The sequence below is a fragment of the Lithobates pipiens genome, unplaced genomic scaffold (assembly GCF_037356315.1).
Source record: "Lithobates pipiens isolate NorthernLeopardFrog02 unplaced genomic scaffold, aLitPip1_a1.2 Scaffold_10, whole genome shotgun sequence".
Lineage (NCBI taxonomy): Eukaryota > Metazoa > Chordata > Amphibia > Anura > Ranidae > Lithobates > Lithobates pipiens.
In genome coordinates, this window is record NW_027507686.1 from 49,710,679 (window position 1) to 49,724,781 (window position 14,103).

Consider the following 14,103-nt stretch of genomic DNA (forward strand, 5'->3'; position numbering starts at 1 on the left):
ATTCAATAATGTAATCTAATCAAAAACACTGAAATTTGCTGAGTTGCAGAATTGTCACTGTCATTACTTTTCACTATTTGATGACGGATCTCCCCACAAATCGCTATCGCTCAATTCTGCGAGTCATTCTAATTTATTATCGCTGTTTTCTAGCTGGTCTAAAATCATTTTTGATGTACAGTGACAGTTTTGGTTGCTATGGGCAATCTCCAGTTTCCAGGCATAAAGAACAGTTTTTACAATATAAAACTGCATGCAGGACACTGGGCAGACCACTAGGGACAACGGGGATGTGAAATATTTACATACAGCAATGTAATCTGTAAGATTACATTATACTGTATGTATACTGTTTATTTCACTTTTTGAATTTGGCGCCGATCTCCGTGCCCGTGCGTCGCAACGCTCGCAGGGCACGGAGATCGCCGATGTGATAGATCGAGCGAGACACGGCTCGCTCGTACAGCGGGGAGACAACGCTGGATTCGAAGGAGAAGGTAAGGAAACCTCCTCCTGGATCCAGCGACGCTGTCCCGAGTCTGACTCGGGGATACCGCTTTTGGTATAAAAAATCCACCCCGAGTCAGACTCGGGAATACCGTCAGGGGGGTTAAAAGTCATATAATAAGATAAAAATTATGACTGGTGATCACAAGTGAACAAAATAAAATAAAAGCAATGTGGGGTGCCAAAAGCGAGCCCGAAGCGTTTCGACATAGAGTGTCTTCAACAGGGGCCCCTGTTGAAGACACTCTATGTCGAAACGCGCCGGACTCGCTTTTGGCACCCCACATTGCTTTTATTTTATTTTGTAGGCCTGTAATTCTTAGTAATAACACACTTAAATCTATCCAAACAAGAGTCTAGTAGACATCCCGGGTATGATAAAGTTTAAAACACAAAATTATAAATTATAATATAATAAATAACTATAAATAATTATAAAAAATAATAATATAATAATAATAAAATGAATGTCCCCACGAATCACTATCACTTAATTCTGCAAGTGTTCTAATTTACTATCGCAGTTGTCTAACCACTTTTGACGTAAAGGGCCACTTTTTGGTTGCCATGGACAATCTCAAGTTTCCAGGCAGAAAGAAGAGTATATATAATATAAAACTACATGCAGAGCACTGGACAAAGTACTAGTGGCAAAAGGGAGGTGAAATGATTTCATACAGTAATCGAATCTATAAGATTAGAGTGTACTGTATGTGTTATGTTTTTTGTATTTGCCTCAAGGCTCAGCCTCATGCAGGGAACGGAGCCTGCCACACAGAGCATCGGGCGGATTATCCGGCAGGGACACAGCGGGGGGGACATCGCAGGATCCTGTTGACAAGATAAGTAACCTGGACCAGGATTCTGCAATGCAATCCCGAGTGTGGCTCAGGGTTACAGCTAATGGTACTGAAATGTAACCCCGAGCCACACTCTGAAATACCACCAGGAGGGTTAATTAATTTGTTACCCTCCTTGGTATTGATCAAACCAATTTTATACTGGGGGAAATCAACTGACATTAACCTATGTAGAGTACTGATGCACTTGCAACTTCCTTCAAACAATTTGGCTTTGCAGATCCTGGTCCTTTTGGACGTTCAACTCTGTTGACTGGGTTTACATGTCCCCTGTGTTAGAAGTAATGGGCTTGGGGCTAGGCTTTTGTACTTGGGTCAAAATACTCTATAAGAACCCAGCTGCTAACATTAAGTTAGGAGGCATGTTGTTGGATCCGTTTCATTTAGTGAAGCTGATGGTGATTCCAATTTAATTGGAGATCAAGAAAACTAACTTTTAGCACTGCGATTTGTATAATATTTTTAAAGACTTGTATGTCTTTTTGCAAGCAGCTGAGAATAAATGTGGACTATAGTGTTTTGCACATGTAGCACTACCCCCATAGGATGCATCCTCTGTTCTTTGCCTTGACCTTCTCAAGAACCTCAGCCCTTCTGACATAACAGGTTAAGTGTAAAAACATACAATGGCGCAGGAAATCACAAAATGTAATACTTAGTACCCAAAAGTAGTGCTATAGCAAAGAAAACAGGCACTAAACCAAGCAGTAAAGACCAACGTAAAGTGGTTGTTTACCCATTTTTGTTACATGCTGCCATCCTCTCTGCATCATTATAATAATTAAGGGGACAAATAGTGTAGCGCTAAATGAGTGAGAAAAAAGGGAATATTTAAGGAGTATTAGTAATGAAACCAATACTATACCACATACTAATAACAAAATGTACAAAAAATGGGTGAGCAAAAGTACAAATATTGGTTAGCTTGGTACACAATATGTGTATAAAACACGCAACTACTAGTGAATATTAGTGGCTATAAATGTGAGTCCCAAAGAAAACAGTCCATATATGTTGAATAATGGACGAACAACAATGTCGGTCTTCCCAACAAGAGGATCAGGTAATGCACAATTCGGTTGGACCAGGAGTAACAGCTTGTCTGAAGTGACTTCAAAGAGAATAAATAAATACTCTTACCAGAGAGAGTGGACTCATCTGTCGTATGACAGTGGGTCAACTGCGCTTGTAATCCCTAGTGATGCCAATCCGGTGTTACGGGTTGATGATGGTTCTCATGGATCACCACGTTGTCTTCAACTTGCACAGACTTCCAATATTGGATGCTGGAACATGCGTCTCCCGAATCAACAGGGTCCAGTTGTTCACATTGGGGTGTCACCCCAAGTGCGGTGAGTATTCAAAAGAGAGAAAAGAAAAAAGGCTCCAAATGGTGCAGGTCAAAATTACTTTGTATTTTGAAATATGTTTTTTTACATATTATAAGAATGTCTAATCTGTAATTTGATGCCATTTGGAGATTTTTCCATCTTTCCTTGGCTTCGTTATGCACATTAATACACATTTTTACCTGGGGTGCACAAACTTTCGATCCCCACTGTAGGTGTGCTATGAATTGGGTACACTTCCTGTCCTGCTCTCAGTATGTCAGTCCCTGCTAGCAGTATCAGCATGGGTGAATAGCCCTGTAACCAGTCCCAAGGATGCTGCGGTGACCACTCACTGTAGAAGGTGGACCCACCCAGTCTCCCCCCAAAGCCTCCAGTAATCAGCGGTGAGAAGCAGAGAGTGAGTGTATGCTCCATCTTCCTGCTGCAGTATTACAGGTGCTACAATGTGGGTGGTGCTGCACTGTCTCTAGGTGTCCTCACTACCAGTCTCAGGCTCAGGTCTCCTCCTGTATGGTTTCTAGCTGGCAGACAAATATCCTGATGAAGATGCTCTCCCTTTAAATCCCTCAGTGCTAACAGAAAAAAACTTTCCCAGGCTGTTGAATAAAAATCCTACCTCCACTTCTCCTACTGCAAAGTACATTATGGGGTGTAACCATTATAGTGTAGCCATTATATGGCTGCTGTCTCAAACTACAACTCCCAACATTCTTTCTGCATAGAAGTATTTAGACTTGCTTGGCTTTAGCTCCCCCCTTGTGGCCGGAGAAGGATGGTGCAGCATAAGAATAATTTCACAGTAGAGAGAGAAGCGATTAAAGTGGGATTCCGCTCTTTTTTTTTTCTTACCTGTCTCACAGGTGGGCGAGTGCTACCTTCGATTGGCATCCACGTCCGGCGTTTATTTGACCCCCGGCGCGACGAATCTTTTCCTCAGGATGACTTATAAAAACCTGCTCTGGCGTTTTCCATTTTAACTGTGGGCGTCTGAAGCCCACTGGCATTTACTTCCTGGTATATGATGACGTCTGGCTCCCAGCATGCTCCGCTCCATCTTGCACATGCTGGCGTCCTAACGAAATCTCGCGAGATTTCGCAATTTCATTGTCCCCCATGGATTCTTGGGAAATAGCTTACATATTTCCCAGGGACCATTGCGAGGACGATAGCCACGCCTACTCCCACGGGAGGACAACCCGGAAGTCAGCTGAAACATCAGAAATAAAAGGTAAGTAAATAATATATTTTTTTTTTTAGGGTTCGTTTAGGTAAGTATGCTATCTGTTGATTTTAATAACATGTACTTTCATTTTTAGGTACCAAACCACTTTAAGGAGCGTTGGGGTTGATTTACTATAGGAAAATACACTTTGCACTTTGGAAAGTGCTTTTGCACTCTGCAAATGCATTTGCTCCAGATCTTAGTAAATGAGGCAAAGTTTCACTTTGCAAAAAATAGCCAAGAAACATGCAAGGAAAATTAAAAAAAACTGCATTTTTCCTTGCACATGATTGGATGATGGAAGTCAGCAGAGCTCTCCCTCATTTACTAAGCTCTACCGAAATTGCACTTGCACAGTGTATTTGCCTTTAGTAAATCAACCTCAATGTCTCCTTCTCCATGTTGATAGAGACCAGCACCTGGATACTTACATTTATGTTTGTCTTGTTTTTTATGCATGTCTAGCGTGAACATTAAATTTTGTTAACCACAATAGATGCATTTTATGATGCTTTTCGCACCTTTGTCTTTACTCAATAGGTTTTTAATGAATCTTTTTTGTACCACATATTGTATATTAAATCATTTTTAAAGTAGTAACCAAATTTACCAATACATGTTTTTACAGACAGCTGAATTAGGGCCAGTTCACACCTGATGCAGTTTTGTGCAGTTCTGTGCATTTTTTCTGCACTAAAAATGCATGCACAGTGTTTTCCATGTATTCCAATGGCTCTAGTTCACACCATGCAGTCAGTTTTCGGGTCATTTTCCGGTACTAAAACTGACCAGAAACTGACTGCGTGGTGTGAATCAGAGACGTCGGAATACATGGAAAACACTGCGCATGCATTTTGTGCAGAAATAAAGCGCACAGAACTGCACAGAACTGCATCTGGCATGAACTGGCCCTAATTCAATTTTTTCTGTATATCTTCCATACTGTGATAATGTTATATCCAATGCCTTTAAACAATGCTATCTTGCACATTCTGTACATTTTTTACATTCTCCAAAAATCTATTTTCATAAATCATTTCTGACACACCAAGAGAAAGCATTCCAGTAGAGGAAATGTTTATGCTGCAGTAAAAAAAGACAATAGAGGTCATTCAATTAAAATGCTAGTGAACATATTGAGGAAAAGTAACCAAAGCCATTCTAAGAACCTGAATTGTGAAATTCTAATTGCTGCAGTATAAACTGATAGCAACATCAAATACTACTATGGAAAATATGTAGTCAATAAATACTAACAATAAAAAACTCTGTTCTAAACCAACCTTTTTTTAAAACTAAACTCTAAACTGGAATTCCAATTTTCTAATTATATACATATTTCCTAGGAAAAATACTCTGCACACTGATAAAAAAATGATTCTTTTGGCTTGTAATTTTAACATAAAAATGTTATAATTTTCAACAAATAAATAAACGTTAATTGATTTACATTGATATTTTAAGTACCTTACTTAATTTTTATTAGTTCTTAAATGTTTCTGCCATTCGGTTTTGAAGTTATGTGTATATTACATTTTAGATTATGTGACCTCAAGCCCCATCCAATTTGCACCCATGTTATAATTTAAAGACAAAGATAGCATTCCTTTGCGCTGCATCTGTGCTGATTTGTGCTGCAAAAATTAACGTATGTGCTGCTTGGCTTTCAGAGATATTGCGCATTACATTGGATGAAACCTCTCCCACTTTGCACCACACATTATTACATTATTATTTTAAAAACAATTATACTATTTGTTTGTGCTGCGTTTGTGCTGATTTATATCACAAAAACAAACTTTCTGTTTGTCTGGTTTTTGAGATATTGGACATTCAACATTAGATTGTGTAACCTAAAGCCCCGCCCATTTTGCACTGTTGAATAAAAATCCTACCTACCTCCTGCATGTCATTACATTTCAAAAACCAATATACCATAAGCATGTGCTGCATTTGTGCAGCAAAAACAAACATATTGCTATATTTAAATTTTTCACATAGTACTCTCATTTTGTATCAGAAAAAATGTGATTATGGAGTGTTCACTCTGTGTGTAGGAGAAATGGTTAGCATGTCATAGGGCATTTATTTGGGCACCAATGCCCTGGCTAGACATGTGCAATTTGTTTAGTTCCAAATTTGTTTTTGTTTTTGTTTTTTAATATCTCTTTATTACTTTTTTTTACATATCCATTATACATTTCACCATTTTCATTCATCGATCTCTTATAAGCTTCCAAAAAATCCATGCATAATCATTTCCTCAAATACTACAAAATTATACATATACATTTATAAATTCATATCCCTCTTACCCCCTTTTTTTTCCTTTTGGTGTGGCTTTCTCTATCTCCATTCCTTTTTATCCTGATGCCGTTATGGAATTTTCTATCCAGCTTGCCCATACTCTCTCGTATTTCTCTCCATGTCCTCTATTCCAATATGTCTCCCTATATAATGGTAGATTACTATTTACTACATTTTTCCAATGTATTAACGTTTCGGCTTCCACCTTCTTCCAACTCAGCACTATTGTCTTTCTAGCATAAAAAATCCACAGGCCCACCTGATATTATTCCCTACTAGTCCTAATAGGCAAATCTCTGCCTCTTGATTTAAAGAGACTGATGCTACTATAGTAATTACTCTCAGAACCTCCCCCCAGAATATCACTATCTTTGGACAAGACCAGAATATGTGGATGAAATTTCCTGGAATACCTGCACATCTCCAAGCCCTTGTACACACGGTCGGAGATTCCGACGGAATGTGTCCGATCGGACCGTTTTGTCGGATATTCCGACTGTGTGTGGTCTCCATCGGACTGTTTCCATCGGAGTATCCGACAGACCAAATTTTCCAACTTGTTGGTAAAATTTTCCGACAAAATGCTCTGATCGGACATACTCAGATCATGTGTAGAGAATTCCGATCGGACAAAGTGCCACGCATGCTCAGATCAAATTCCTACATCAAAGCTATTGGCTACTAGCCTGAACGTAGTCCTGTCGTAACGGAAAAATAACGTCATCACATTCTGAACGATCAGATTTTCCGACAACTTTGTCCGACCGTGTGTATGCAACAGTTTCGGACAAAATCCGACGGACAAAATCCGACGGATTTGGTGGTCGGAATGTCCGACCGTGTGTACAAGGGCCAACAGTTTTGCGAATTTGTTGGAAATATTTTGTATAATTTGTATGGCGTATAGTAACATCTATGTGTTATTTTAAATTGTATTAATTTATCTCGCAGGGATGCTAGTATTTGGAGTGGAGATCTTCATATCTCCTCCCAGTTTTTATCTACTAATGTTGGAACATCTCTTGTTCAGCTTTCACATAACTTGTGAGTTAGTAAGTACTAATAAGTAGCTATATAAAATTAAAATTTGCTCTTTTTTTGGTCTTTTTCCTTACCATTTGCTCTAATTCTGTTTCTATCAATTGTGGAATCCCCTCCGGGAACTGAGCCAGTAAAGCATGAACCAACTGCATGTATCTAAAAGTGTAGTTCGCAGGTATATTCCAACATTTTCTTATTTCGGCAAATGAAATAATTCTCCCTTTGAGTACAATTTGTGATAGTTTTTTAATTCCAAATCTTGTCCATGCCCCTGGATCTTGGATGGAATCCAAATGTGGGAGCTCTGGATTTCTCCATAGTGGAGTATTTGGGGATAAATCCCCTCTCGAATGGTCCTCTTTTGCCATGTCATAATCATTGAGGGAGTCAGATCTGGCCTATATTTTAATCCACGCAATGGCAATGACTGCAGTGCCTCCACTGACTGGACCACTGTGGCCTCTACCATCGTGGCAGAGTCACGATGTCCAAGGTCTGGGAAAGCCAATCCCTCCTGTACCACCGGACGCATAAGTATTTTTTTTTTTAACTAATTTCAACAAATTCATTCATTTGGAAATATCTGAATTAACAAAAACTCATTTAACAAAGTTTAGAAAATTTGTCAATTTGTCAGTTCGAAAATTTGTAAGTTCATAAATTCGTAAATTCAAAAATCCAAAATTTTAAAAATCTGAAATAATACCTAACTAATAATAACTTAACTATTACGAACTATTAAATTCTAGGTATTGGAATTTCCTTTCAAATTCGGCTGTTATTGAACATAACAAAGTTATGAATTAACCAATATAACCAATGCCATATCTAAACAAATTAATAATAATAAATAACAATAATAATAATAAAAACTTTTTATTATTATAATTATTTATTATTAATTAATTCCGTTCCATTTCTTTATATGCGGCATTCATTATTTCGGATAATTCATAACTTTGGATAAATTCGTATTAGTTACGTTCTCTAACAGCCAAATTTGAAAGGAAATTCCAATACCTATAATTTAATAGTTATTTATTATTAGTTAGTTATTCTTTCGGATTTTCAAATTTACAATTTTACAAATTTACGATTTTACAAATTTTCTAATTTATGAATTGCAATCATAACAAATGAACTGAAAAACGAAAACAAAGAAAAACGAATTAAACGAAAATGAACACATTTTTTGGCAGTGCACATGTCTAGCCCTGGCTAATGATTTACACTATACCAATACCAGTTATTGAAGCACAAGCTAAGCACAAACATATGGTATAATTGTTTTTGAAATTTAATAACATGAGGTCCAAAGTGGTCAGGGTTTCATCAAGTATAATATCGGAAAATAAACCTGCATAAATGTTTGTTTTAGTGGCACAAACACAGCACAAACAAATGGTATATTTGTTTTTAAAATGTAATAACATGGCGTGCAAAGTGGGCCGGGCTTAAGGTCACATAATATCAAATTTATAATATTTGTGTTCACATATTATGGGGTGCCAACTTCACAAAGCTATGCTAAGGCTGTGCATTTAAAGTCACAATGGAGGAGGATTGTGTCTTTCAGAAACAAGTTATATTTCTGGTCTTCTGCCAACAATAAAATAGTTTTACCAAATCAAGGGTTTAAGTTATATTTATTGTGCTACAATATGTTTATGTGTACTCATAGTGATAATGTAATTTTCAAAGTTTTGTAAACAGAAATAATGTTATGGAGGATGCCATCTTGTTGCTTAACACAGAAACTAAATGCTCTTGCTCTGCAAGTGCTAACTTAGCAGTGGTGCAAGCAAATTTGCAGCACTGCATTCAGTAGTGAATGGCCAACTTAAGTGGAGTACACACTATAAGAAAATCAGGCCAACGATCGCCCAATTTTCCTCATTGTTGCACAGCAAATCGGAACCAATTAACTTAAAATTCGTACGAACATTCTCGTACGACAAAGCCTTTTTTGTTGTTGTTATTTATTGGTTGTTGTTTATTGTTTTAAAATACACATTTAAAGAATGTGCTAAAATGTGTGTAAAAAAACTGAGTAAAAAAAAAAGCTGCTTATTTTTATGTAACTACATAGTCTTTTTAACTTTGGTTTCACTTTTAATACTCAGCTGCTCTGTAATCACACAGGTATCTCACTAGATCACAGGCATCCCTCCTCCTTCTACACAGATCTCAAGTGTTCTCAGAGGTAAAACTTCTCCTCTCTTCTCCTTCTGAGCACAAATGTTCTCTGCTTCATAAACAGGGTGCCAACGGAAATGATTTTTCTCTGAGAACTGTTAAGAACTGAAATTAGATAAATTATCTATGTTTGATAAACGTTATCTTATTAAACAGTTTGATGATGAGGATGTCTCACAGATCCAAGACCTATCTACCTTGAACCAGAATATTTTTGTTATCCACAAACTTACTGATGAAAACAGTATCACCTTGGGGATTTTTATTGAGGGAGTAGAGATTCTCACTGGAAACTCTGATGAACCCCAAGCATGTATATTTCTTATGGGACTCATTGAGCTACCTTAAAAACCTAAAATATACCATTGAAGTTTTTCAGAAGATCTTTTTAGATCTTTAAGATTTTTTTAGATCTTTAAGATCTTTTTAGAGCTAGATGTGGATAATCTATCTTCAAAAGTTCACACTTTAAAGTGCAAATTACTTTGCTAAAAGGCTTTAAAAAAAAGTGAATACATTCTGTGTTCTATATTCTTTACGGATATACTGTATGTTACATGTGTGTGTTTTAGTTTAATTTGTTAGCTGAGAAAAGGCATTTTTTTCTTTTTTCTTTTTTTTTAAAGATGTTTACATTTACATTTCATGCTGCCTTAATAATATTACATAATATTACATTTGTAACACTTTATGAATAATACATGTTAATTTGTTTTGAAAGCCTGTTTCATAAGATGATTCCTTTAAAAACAAATATGATTGAATTATTATTATATAAAAACCTTCAAACATATAACAAATACATTTGGAAATTAAGTTTTACCAACTTAAACAAATTTAGTAAGTTAATATGACTTAAAACTATGGTTCCAGACAAGTTAATATATGCATTCCTAACTTAAACTATGGTCTATAAACTGAAAACATTGAGTAGGGTTTACTTAGAGCTATGGTTCCAATAAGTTCATGTATGTATTCCTAACCTAACCTAAACCTTCCTAACCTAAACCTAAAAGTTTTTAAACTGAAAAAAATTTGACTTAAACCTATGGTCTATAAACTGAAAATATTGAGTAGGCTTTACTTAAATCTATGGTCTATAAGAGTAGTGTATTTAGGTTTTATGCTACCCTAGGCCTGACTCAACTCGTGTACACCCTAATTTAATTTTGACCGACCCCTTCCTGTCAAGGCCATACCCCTTGCTGTTTAAGACTCACCCTGAAATGTGTGGGGACACTAGTTCTGAGGGCCTGGGGGGGTGCAAATGGATACCCTTAATTTGCATAGATTTCCTCTCACTTCCTGTTTGGCTATGGGGCAGGAAGTGAAGGGAAATCTCTGCAATGGGACAGGGATGGTAAAAAATAAACTGACAGGGGCTTTAACCCTCCCTTACTCTATCCAAAATGAAAAAGGTATAACCATGCCCATGATGCAGCAGAAAACGTAGCACAGTGAGGAAGGTTTGTGGTCCAGGATGATAGGACAGTCAAAATTAGAAGCTGTGCCCCCCGGCAGTTAAGAAATGCCAGCCGCCCGCATACCGGAAGCAGTGCGGCCCCTTTGTGGGGGTGCTAGACTAATTTGCCTCTCAGCCCAGTCCGCCCAATAAGACTGGCGCTACAGGCCATGATACAGCGTTGGTCTTTAAACTGAAAACATTGAGTAGGCCTTATTTAAACCTTTGGTCTATAAACTGTAAAAGTTGAGTTGGCTTTACTTAAATCTATGGTCTATAACCAGTTGCCTACCTTGGGCATCTTACAAACACAGGACGTGTCTTGTACGCCTTGCACTATTTTATCTTTTCTTATCTCCTTCAATTCAGCTCCTGTGCACAGCCTGTGAGATCCTATGATTGGGCTTGTGTTAGAAGTCTTTCTCACTGAATGATCGCTCTGACAGGCAATCTCAGTGAGAATTCACTGTAACATTTTGAGCCAAAACAAAACAATCAAGTAACATAGTAGCTCCTGCATTCCCTGTCAGACAGATTTGTGAGTGAGAGAGCTGCAGCTGACAAAGGAAAGTTTTTATTGCATACACAGGGAGTTAACTCTTAATTAACCATGACATGCTCTTTTTTACTACTTAACCCTTTCATTTCAACCTGTATAAGCATTATTTAACAGTTTTGTCTCTTGTTCCATGTTTCTATTTTAAATAATTTGCTGGAATTTCTTTTTTTTATAAAGTACAGATGTACATTGTTATTTTTAAGGATTTACTGTTAAAATATGTAGTTTAGACTGAGTATATCTGTTTTATTTGAAATCAGTAAGATCTATAAATTACTGATGCATTATGAGAAAAATGAAATGTATTCAGATAAATAAATAAATAAAAACCTTTTATTTCTTTTGTAAATAACTTTAACATGCTTTGTACCAAAAATATCATTTTAATGTTACAGTAAATAGTACAAGCAGCAGAATAAAATGTATATGTTTTCATCAGATTATTTGTACTTGTGTTCAAAATATTACTGATCAAACTTGAAAAAATAAATTTTGTTTCAGATTTTTACTCTTTTTCCCCTTCAAATGCAAATACATTTTTCAAATTCTCAGGGGACTTTAGGGTCATGAGAAAGCCCAGTTTGCCCCCCAAAAAACAATGTATGTATCAATTCTGTATCATAAGTAATTACAAAGTTATAGACTCATGAACAGACATATAGCAGAAATCTAAAATATGGTCTGGTCCATAGGGGGGTAAACAGGTGTGAGAGCCAAAGTGGATAAACTGGAAAGATGGAGTAGGCTTTACTTAAAACTATAGTTCCAGACAAGTTAAGGTATGTATTCCTAACTTAAAACACAATGGTCTATAAACTGAAAAAAAATTACCGTATATACTCGAGTATAAGCCGAGATTTTCAGCCTCTTTTTTGAGGCTGAAAGTGCCCCCTCGGCTTATACTCGAGTCACCGCTGTCTGACTGCTCGATCAGCGTATCGAGCAGACAGACGGCGGACATTAAAATTCAAAAGCCGCGCCTCCTTCTCCGCCTCCGCCTGTGATAGGCGGAACACTGAATTTCCCAGCAGTCAGTGTTCCGCCTATCACGGACATCCGTTCATTCTCATACTACGGACGAGTATGAGAGGATGTCCGTGATAGGCGGAACACAGGCTGCTGGGAAATTGAGTGTTCCGCCTATCACAGGCGGAGGACGGAGGCGCGGCTTTTGAATTGTAGAATGGCCGCCGAGAAGAGCGGCGATCCTGGAGCGGCGATCCATCGGCACGACACGGGACGGAGGAGGCACGGGACGGAGGAGGCAAGGGACAGAGGAGGCACGGGACAGAGGAGGCACGGGACAGAGGAGGCACGGGACAGAGGAGGCTCGGGACGACGGCGGCTCGGGACGGAGGCTTGGGACACAGGTAGGCTGGACACACACACAAGGCTGCACGGACACACACACACACACACACACACACACACACACACACACACACACACACACACACACACACACACACACACACACACACACACACACACACGGATGGATGGATGGATGGATGGATACACACACACACACACACACACACACAGGGATGGATGGATGGATGGATGGATACACACACACACACACACAGGGATGGATGGATGGATGAATACACACACACACACACACACACACACACACACACACACACACACACACACACACGGATGGATGGATGGATGGATACACACACAGGGATGGATGGACGGACACACACACAGGGATGGATGGATGGATGGATGGATGGACACACACACAGGGATGGATGGACGGACACACACACAGGGATGGACGGACACACAGGGATGGACAGCCATGTCTCACCCTCGGCTTATACACGAGTCAATAAGTTTTCCAGTTTTTTGGGGGTAAATTGGGGGCCTCGGCTTATATTCGGGTCGGCCTATACTCGAGTATATACGGTAGTTGGCGTTACATAAAACCACAAAGTTGAAAACATGAAAGTCCGATGAATCAGACAAAAATAAGAGTAGTTGACAGTACTTAAAAAGCTGATGCAAATAGTTGCCTCAATTTGTTTGAGTAGACCCAGCACAATATTTTTTACAGTGTCCTCTTATACATCTGAATTCTTTTTGACATTTCTATTCTATCATAACACCTGCCTAATCCAATCAATAAATACTAAGTAGTCCTATGGCTTCCGTTCACTACCACCTCTTGAAAATGCTAGTTACTTGGTTTTCATTCTGATCCTCTACCTTCCTTAATAATAAAAATGCCATAAAACTATCCCCTATTTTGTAGACACTATAACTTTTGTGCAAACCAATCAATATACGCTTATTGCGATTTTTTTACCAAAAATATGTAGAAGAATACATATCGGCCTAAACTGAGAAAAAACATTTATTTTTTATTTATTTTTTGAATATTTATTATAGCAAAAAGTTAAAAATAATGTGTTTTTTTTTTTCAAAATTGTCGCTCTTTTTTTGTTTATATCGCAAAATATAAAAAACGCAGATCAAATACCTCCAAAAGAAAGCTCTATTTGTGAGAAAAAAAATATGTCAATTTTGTTTGGGAGCACATTGCACAACTGCGCAGTCAGTTGTCACTTAAAGCGACGCAGTGC